We start from the raw sequence: 9,382 nt of genomic DNA, 5'->3' as shown, positions 1-9,382 counted from the left end.
CCAAGCATGCTGTCCCTCTCCAAGGACTGGTCCTTCCTTCCAACATGTCCAAAGTATGTTAGAGGGAGCCTCAGAATCCTTGCTTCCAAAGAGCCACCCGGTTTAACCCTTTCCAGGATGAATCTGTTTGTTTTCCTAGCAGTCCATGGTACTCTCAGTGCTCCTCTCCAGCACCACAGCTCAAAGGCATCAATTCTCCTTCTGTCCTCCTTGGTCATTGTCCAACTCTCATCAAGTTGAATATAACTCATAATGACCCTATGAACAACAGATCTAAACTCAGTCCTCAGAATCTCTGTTACGCTCAAGCCTATCTCTGTGGTCATTGTGTTAGTAGACCTGGTTGAGGATCTTCCTCTCCTTGGCCATCTCTCTACCTTCCCAATCACAATGTACCTGTCCAAGGAATAAACTCTTCCAGCAACATTGCCAAAATAATATAGCAACTAAACTTTATCATTTTTGCCTCCAAGGAGCACTCAGGCTGCACTTTCTCCAGGACATATCTGTTTGTTCTCTTGGCTGTCCTGGGATATCCAGTACTCTCCTCCAACACCACCGTTCATAGTCATCAATTTGCCTTCTGTCACCCTTACTCATTGTAACAGAAAATTAATGAAAAGATCATGAACTGAATCACGCATGCACCTTAGTTCTCAATCTGGTATAATTGTTTTTCAATAATATGGAGAGGTCACTGACTATAGACTTTTCCAGTGTAGTATGTCTCCTGATTTCCTGACTTCTGGTACCAAGTTTAGTGACTGCAGATGCAAGTGAGATAAAATAGTTTAAAGTTTTCATCTTCTCTCTATCGTGACTATTGGCCCAGTGGGGAGGACTTTTGTTTTCTTGACATTAATATTCAATCCATATTTAACGTTTCTGTGTATTTAACCTTCTGTAGCACGTGCTTCAAATCCTCCTCACTTTCAACAAGTAAGGTTGTGTCATCTGCATAACAACAATTATGCATACATCTTCCTCCAATTTTGATATCACATTCTTCTTAACAGAATCTAGCTTCTTGAATAATTTGCTCAGCATTCAGATAAAATAAGTATGGAGAAAGGATGCAATTCTGATGCATGCCTTTCCTAATTTTAAATTATTTAGTGATTCCCTTGCTCTGTTTGCACAATAGTTTCGTGGTATAGATTTCACACACTCACAAGTAAATATTCTATATATTTTAAGAAGTTCCTTGGTGGTGCAATTGACACTTTACTGTGTTATATGATTAAGTATTATGGTTAGCACAGGAATCCAGAATTAAGGTTGCATAGAGAAGTGTACTCGGTTTGGGGGGTGGGGGGCGGAAGGAATGGGGGAATTGTATATTAACATAGCAATTTATCTTTTTCTTTTTCTTTTCAGAGACTGGAATGAACTGGTGGGGAGGGGTGGGCAGGGATAAAAGTGCGGCAATGAATGAATGGAAATCCACAAACCTCTGTAAATGTCTATTAAAATTAATTAAAAAAAAACCAAAATGAAGCAAAAAGTTAGTGGCTGTTATCTACACACAATTACTCTAGAAGTTGGACCTATTGAGGTTGTTGTTATGTGCCATCGAGTCACTTGCGACTCATAGTGACCCTATGTACAACAGCGCTAAACCCAGCTCTACCCTGTGCCACTTGCACTGCCTCTGACACACCCATCTTGATTAAGCCAGTGACTAAATCAATCCGCCTCATAGAGGATCTTCCCTTCTTGTGCTGTCCCCCCACCCTCCCAAGCATGATATCCCTCTCTAAGAATGTGTCCCTCCTTACAACATGTCCAAAGTATGTCAGATGAAGCCCCAGAATCCTTACCTCCAAGGAGCAGCCTGATTTAACCCTCTCCAGGATGAATCTGTTAGTTTTCTTGGTAGTCCATGGTACAGTCAATACTCTTTTCCAGCACCACAGCTCAAAGGCATCAATTCTCCTTCTACCCTCCTTAGTCATTGTCCAACTCCCTGATGCATAACAAGTGATTGCAAAGACCATAGCCTATGTCAGATGCACCTTAGTCTCCAGAGTGATGTCATTGCTCAGCCAACTTTTCCATAGCGATACTTTTTTAAATTTCCTGGCTACTGGAGCCAAGAGTGTTGACCGTGGAGACTAGCAGACTAAAGTTGTTAACAATCTCAATCTCTTCACCATCTATCCTGATGCTGCCAATTGGTCCAGTGGTGAGAATCTTTGTCTTCTTGACATGGAAAATTTAGTAAAGCTCAATCCTAGTCAGACACACCTAGAGTTCTTCATGAGTCAAGATCGACCTTATGACAACTGGTCACTGGTATATCTTTTAAGCAATTGATAGACAACATAACCTAGAATGAAGACTTCTTAATGAAATGTTTCTAAATAAAGATTTTTAAAACAACAGAAATAGCTAAAAAAAGATTGTGAAGAAATGTAAAGGAAAGGCCTGAGGACATGGGAATGTCTGGAAGACTATACTAATTAGAAGGGCATCTTTAATTTCTCTCTAAAGTGTAAGGGAGCTCTGGCTTAGTGGTAAGGAATTGTGCTACTGATGGAGAGGCACGGGGTTCAAATCGACCAGATGCTCCATGAGAGAAACATGAATGACCTTCTTCACTGCAATTTACTGCCTCTGAAAATCCACTGTAGGGTTGGCTACAAGTCAGTTCTGACATGATTCTATACAATACCAAGAGCAAGTGAAAAACAGGACTGAGTCCACTCTCCTATTTTCAGCAGCTTACTGAGAGTGTGTCGAAGACCACTAATTCTTCAGGTTACAGTCCAACAGTCACTCTCACAGAAATGTCCCTGTCAAAAACCCTGAAATGAAATTTGTGTCATGGCTGATGAACGGCTCTGGTAAGAGCCATAGAAGAAAGCTGCCAGGAGGAAAAACGTTCCTATAGCGCTTTCCCAAGACTAAGAACAGGAACATTTATGACATCAAGAAGAGTGTGGACGTTCAATGATGAAGCAGGAACACCAGGCTCTCATATTCAAATGGTGAAAGCAGGACTAGTCAAGGTGGAGACATCAATAATTTTAGCAAACATTGTTAAAGAGAAATGAGACAGGCATGGTGCTGATAAATGCTTGATGTTGGGGGCAGCAGCGCTCCTTTCTAACGGGGCTTGTCATGCCCCTATTTGCATTCCCTACATCTCCTGCCAAAATAAAACCTCCAAAACTGTTATGAAACAGATGCATTAACATTAAGTATATCTTGATAATTGAGTAATATCAGATATTAAATTATATTGCTGACTTTTATCCTTCTCTAATGATAATAAAACGACTTGGCCTAATTACACGGGTAATTATCTGCTAACATTTCCATTATAACAGTATGGGGTTTACTTAATTATCTTCATTGGGGGTACTAAAAGTCAAACATGCAAGTGACAGCCCGCCCCATTAATGTCGTTTTATCCTCAGGTCAGTGGATACAAGTGTGAAGATTAAAAAGTGACCCCTTCGGATGACATTAAAGTAAGGCAAATGTCATGCAGAGGAGGCGTGTGATAGCCACTCGGACTAGGAATGTCAGATACAGCCCAGGCTGGCCAGAGAAATTTTAATTTAAGATCAAAAACAAAATGACTCAACCATTATCTGTTCATTAAAATTATCCATCATTTATCTGAATTTAAAATGTGCATTACTTCGGCATCTAGTGTCCTTAAGAATAGATCACATTGCTGTCAGCTGCCTGTGAATCTGCACAAGACTTTCGGTGGCCCCACAAACGATGGAACCTACTGCTGCTAGTCTTGTGTCAGTCATCACTCTTGGCATCAGCCGCAAATCTCTCTGTTGTGATCCCGACAGCTTTCCTAGTTTGGCTTCAGTAGTTTCCAAGACTTTCTTTCTAAACTGTCTTACTTTGTCTTCTCAAACTCCCCTTTTGAAATCTGTTGTTTAGGTCTTTTACTTCAACGCTGAATTCAGGCCGTAGTCTTTGCAATCACTTGTCCTGCACCTGAGAGCTGGACAAGGAATAAGGATAGCAGAAGAACTGGTGCCTTTGAGCTCCGTGATGGAGGCGAGAACTGAATGTCCTGTGAACTGCAAAAAAACCACAGATATATTTTGGAGAAGGTGTAGCCAGAATGCTCCTCGGAAGCAGAGGTAGGGAAGCATCTTCTCACATACTTTGGGCAGATTGCTAAAAGAGGTTTTTACTTGGAGAGGGCCATTATGCTTGGATTAATGCAGTGGTTTCTGCAGTGGGTTCAAATGTGTCAGAGATTGTGAGGATGGCACAAAATTAGACAAGATTCAAAGCTGCTCTTCATATGGTCACAATGAGTTCTACTTGACTCAGTGACACCCAACAGCAACCAAACACCCAACAATCCATTTTAACTAGGGCTCTCCACTTAACCTGTTACTCCTCATAGCACTATATCTCTCATGACTAATAGTGGTGGTGCTGCCTGAGATCACTGTCAAGAACGCTAACTGGGATCTATGATCAGGTATTATTGTCAGGACAGGAGTCCAGAACAAAGGCTGCAGAGTGGAGTGGACTTGGGGGAAGGGATTGTATAACAAAGAAAGTATTTTTCTTTTACTTTTCAAAATGAAAGCTACATAGTGGTGTGGACTTGGGAGGAGGAACTGTATAAAAATGAAAGCATTTTTCTTTTACATTTCAAAGAGAAGAGCAAACTGGGGGAGGGGGGATGTTGGGCAGGGAAAAAAGTGCAACAGTGAAAGAATGGAAATCCAAAGTCTCTGCAATCTTTCATTAAAATCAATAATAATAATGGAAAAAAAAAGAATACTAACTAGAGTCTCTGAGAAGGTAGGCAAAAATTTCGTCTTTTAACTATCAGTACCTTGTTCATGAATCACTGTTTAATTTTAAATTATTTTACTATCAAATCCTATGGTTTTAGAATGATCTTGTTACAAATCTGAGGAAGAGAAGAAGATGGGAGATGGAACAGGAAGAAGATGACTCTTTTAGAGTCCTCAGTAGGGAACCTCAGAACTTCTGGCCTCATTTGACTGTTGTTAGATGTGGCCAAATCTACCGGGACTTCAGGTGATCCTATGAACAACAAATCAAAATGTCTTTTGTCACTGCATTCTCACTATCTGTCATGCGTAAGTCCTTTTTGCAGTCACTGTGTAGATACATTTCTTTGAGGGTCTGACTCTCTTTCTCATTGGCCAGTGTGGTATCTTATTTTCAAGGACTGGGACTCCCGGACAACATGCCCAAAGTCTATGTTTCACCCTCCTTGCCTCTAGGAAACAGTTTTGTTTCACTTCCTTGAAAGTGTTTTAAAATTTCTTAGCTTGCTATTGTTTGTTCCTCAACCCTAAAGCACTTTAAACTGTCTTTTGTTTAATTTTATTGTATTAATTTGAGTGAAATTTTACAGAGATTTTGGATTTCCATTCATACATTGTTGCATTTTTCTCTCTGCCTACCCCTCACCCGCAGTTCATTCTTAAAACTATCTTTAAGGAAATTCATTCTCTTGAATTTTCTCACCCTCTGTGGGAAGAATGTGAAGCTGCAAGTCATGAATACAACATTTAGAAACAGTGGACGGGTAGAATGGTTTCGATACGGTGGGATCCTTCAGTCCACACTTAACCCTTCTGGGCTGGGAATTTCAGATCAGGACTTTCTCTTCATCTTCTTTTTCAGTCTCTTCCTTCGACTATCTCCTATCCTCCTACAAAATCAACTCCATTCTAGTGAGATAGCCTCTGGCGCAAAGTTTCCAAGCTTAAGGGAAGACTTTAAAGACTTAGATGCTACGACTTCTTCATTTATCACCAAGTCAATAAGAATCATTGCCCATTTGTATTACTTATTAACTGCTGCTGAGTTGAATTGATTAATAGATAGCTCCCACCTCCCCCCACCCCCCACCCCGGGTGTCTGTCCAAGGCTATAAAATTGCACACGAGGTGATTTCCTAACTCTTTCACACAGTGTTCCTGGTGGATTTGAATCATCGGAGAGGCCTGGTCTTTGCCATCAATATCATCAATGTCCTCTCTGGTGATTTTTAGCCCCAGGAATACTCTAAAGGACCAGCTATGAATTAGTTCTGTCTCCATAGGAATGAATGACATGTTCCATCCTGAAAGAAGCTACCTGATAATGGAAATTACAATAACAATCTAGCTCATTGAATGTTCATGAGTTATTCTTTTTTTTTAATATATTTATTATTTTTGTGTGAGTTTACCATCAAATCAGATCTGACTTGTACAGAAGGAGATTGTCCCTCCTTCCCTGGCAGAGCATCTGGTGGATTTGAACCATGCGCCTCTGGGATCGTAGTTGCAGCTCCTTGCCACTAGGCCACCAGAGCTCCCCTCATGAGCTATTCTTGATCTTTTACAACCACTTGTATTAATAGTACTTTCTTTTGTCCCCTCCTTTTATATCTCTTTTTCATCCCTTAACACAGATTTTTGAATCATACAGAAGAAAAATGAGTTTGTGCTTCAAAAGGTAAGCTGTATCATCAGAGTCAATTTTACAAAGTATAGCCTGTTTCAAAGAAAGGTGCTTAAAGAGGTTTTAAGAACATCAAGTAGCATCGCAGTACATGAATATGGAGCTGCACAGTCTGTAGTGAATTGCACTGCTAATACCACAGGCTCCATGTGATTTTTCAAATTCAAAGTTTCCTTCAGTTACGACTAAGAGACTCAGAAGTCTTCTTTCCTAGTTCACTATGAGTTGTGAAATGTTTCTGATTTGAGTGTTGTTAATAAAAGAGAGTATGTGAGAAAGTAGGTTTTCTTTGTCATGTCTAAGGGCAATTTAAAACCATGCAATACAAATAGGAAACTTTTTTTCTTTTACTGTTTCTCTTTTGACACAATGGCAACAACAATGGATTTGAGCATGGAGAGATAGGCATGATAGGAAAAGATTCCCCTCCTTGTTTGTCAGGTCACTACAGTCACAGTGAACTGGAAAGTCCTTACACAAAACAACAATATATGCTAAGCTGTAGGCTCTCTCTTCTTGATTTTTGAACCATATAATGTTCCTTTGCTCTGTTCAAACACCAATTTCTTGATACATTGTTTTTGAGAACAGATTCTTCTCATTTCCTTCACCCTCTCATCAAATTATACAACTCCATGATTAATCCCCCTGATATTAACCACAATTCGTTGTGACCCACATAAATGCCTTCGTATATTTGATAAAACACAAATGCAATACCTTCTATTATTCTCTGCTTTTAGCCAAGATCCGTCTGACATCAGCAATGATATCCCTCTTGCCAAGGTATCTTCTAATCCCAGCCTTTATTTCTGGCAGTTCCCTGTCTGTCATTGTGCTATTCTAATACATTCGGATAATCTCCAGCAAGATTTTTCTTGTTTGTTTTATTAATGATAATTGTTATATAATTTCCACATTCTATGGGATCACTTTTTTTTCATACTGGGAATAAATATGAGTCTCCTCCTGTTTATTAACCAGGTGACTGTCCTGCAGGTTTCTTGTTCAAACTTAGTGAGCCGATCCAGGGTTGTAGCTATCTGTTGAGATATGTAAATTGGATTCCATCATTCCTGAGGCTTTATTTTGTGCCAATTCCTTCAGAGCAGCTTGAATTTCTTCCTTTATTTGGAATGAAAAAATTATTGGTTGTACAAAATCATATCCGTCTATCTATAGCCTGATTTCTGTCACCAAGCCCGTAGTTTCTGATCCATGGTCCTTTTTCCTTGTTCCAAACTTTTGTATTCCAATCATCAATTATTATTAATGATTTTTGGTTACATGTTTCATTGATTTCAGATGGTAAAAGTTGATAGAAGTATTTTATTTCCTCATTTTGACTTTGGTTGTTGGCGTGCATATTTCATTGGTAGTATTAACAGGTCTTCCTTATATGCATATGGGTATTATCCTGTCACACACAATGTTCTACCTCAGGATGGATCCATAATCCTTTTTACTATGAGTGTAACCCCATTTTTCTTCTCTTTTCTTTCCCAGCACAGTAAATCATGATTGTCTAATTCAAATCAAAGTGGCCAGTCCAGTTTATCTCAGCTCATGAATGTCTAGTGTGTCAATCTTTATGCATTGCATTTCTTTTTTTAACAATCTCTAACTTTCCTACATTCATACATACTATGTCCCATGTTTCAATTATTGGTGGATGTTTGTCACTATTCTTACTCATATTTGGTGTCTTCCAATATGAAGGCTCCATTTCCAGTTCTATGTTTTGTAGTCTAAGTGCTCTCTTGTTAGTTGGGTGTTCCAAGGCCTGTTATTGCAAAATGTAGTGGCCCAGTCTTAATCTAGGAGCTCTTCTTTAGGACAGCATCTGACAGACAAGCACTGTACCCAAAAGCGCAGATGATAGAGAAGCAAACACATGTGTAATTCCAAAGGCACACAGTTTGAATTCATCAGCTGTTCCACAAGATAAGAATGAGGAATCTCTTACTGTATGATCTACTGGATCTGAAAACTAGATGGAGAGTCAGCTATGGGTCACTTTCAACTCAAAGACACATGTCAACAACAAACTATTACGAGCAACACTATGCTGCACTGAAAAACAAGGAACTCATGTATACAAATGTATACAAATGGGTGACCCTAGAGGACATTGTGCTGAGTGAAATACCTCAGTCACAAAAGGACAAATAGAGCATAGTGCCACTGTTGTAAAACAGGACAGACGTGGGAATTGGTAGGAGACAGATAAAGAAGAGATAAATTATGTATACTGCATTGAAACAGACGAGGGAGAGAACTGTTTAAAACGGATATATGATTAGGTATTATTGTCATGATAGGAGTCCAGAGCAAAGACTGCATAGTGGAGTAGACTTGGGGAGAGGGATTGTATAATAATAAATTTTTCTTTTACTTTTCAAAATGAAAGCTGCATAGTGGTCTGGACTTGGGGGGAGGAGTTGCATAACCACGAAAGAATTTCTCTTTTACTTTTCAAAGAGAAGAGCGAACTGTGGAGTGGGGGGAGGTTGGGCAGGGAGAAAAGTGCAACAGTGGTTGAATAGAGACCCAAAGTCTCTACAAACGTTCATTAAACTTAATTATAAAAAGAGCAAAACATTCAAAAAACTATTCCAGTACAAGAAAATGGCAAACAAATCCTATCCCTACAAACAAACTATAAGAAGATGCACAGGGGGCAAGAGGTTCCCGCATCAAGGCACCAGAACAAGGTCCAGAAGTCCAAGCATGTCTCTGTCTCCCAGTGAGCCCGGCCACAAGGCAAGGCAAGGCTGGGATGTTTCTGGGATGTTTCTTTGATTGGTAGCAGATATGCAAGCCTGATCCTCTGAGACGGGGCCCGATTATGGTAGAAATATCATTTAATGTATTTATGTATCCTCTCTTTTTTTATAGAAAATGT

The sequence above is a fragment of the Elephantulus edwardii genome, unplaced genomic scaffold, assembly GCF_000299155.1.
Source record: "Elephantulus edwardii isolate Elephantulus edwardi_28Jun2011 unplaced genomic scaffold, EleEdw1.0 scaffold00035, whole genome shotgun sequence".
Classification (NCBI taxonomy): domain Eukaryota; kingdom Metazoa; phylum Chordata; class Mammalia; order Macroscelidea; family Macroscelididae; genus Elephantulus; species Elephantulus edwardii.
The sequence above is the reverse complement of the archived record's forward strand: the minus strand, read 5'-3'. Positions refer to the sequence as shown.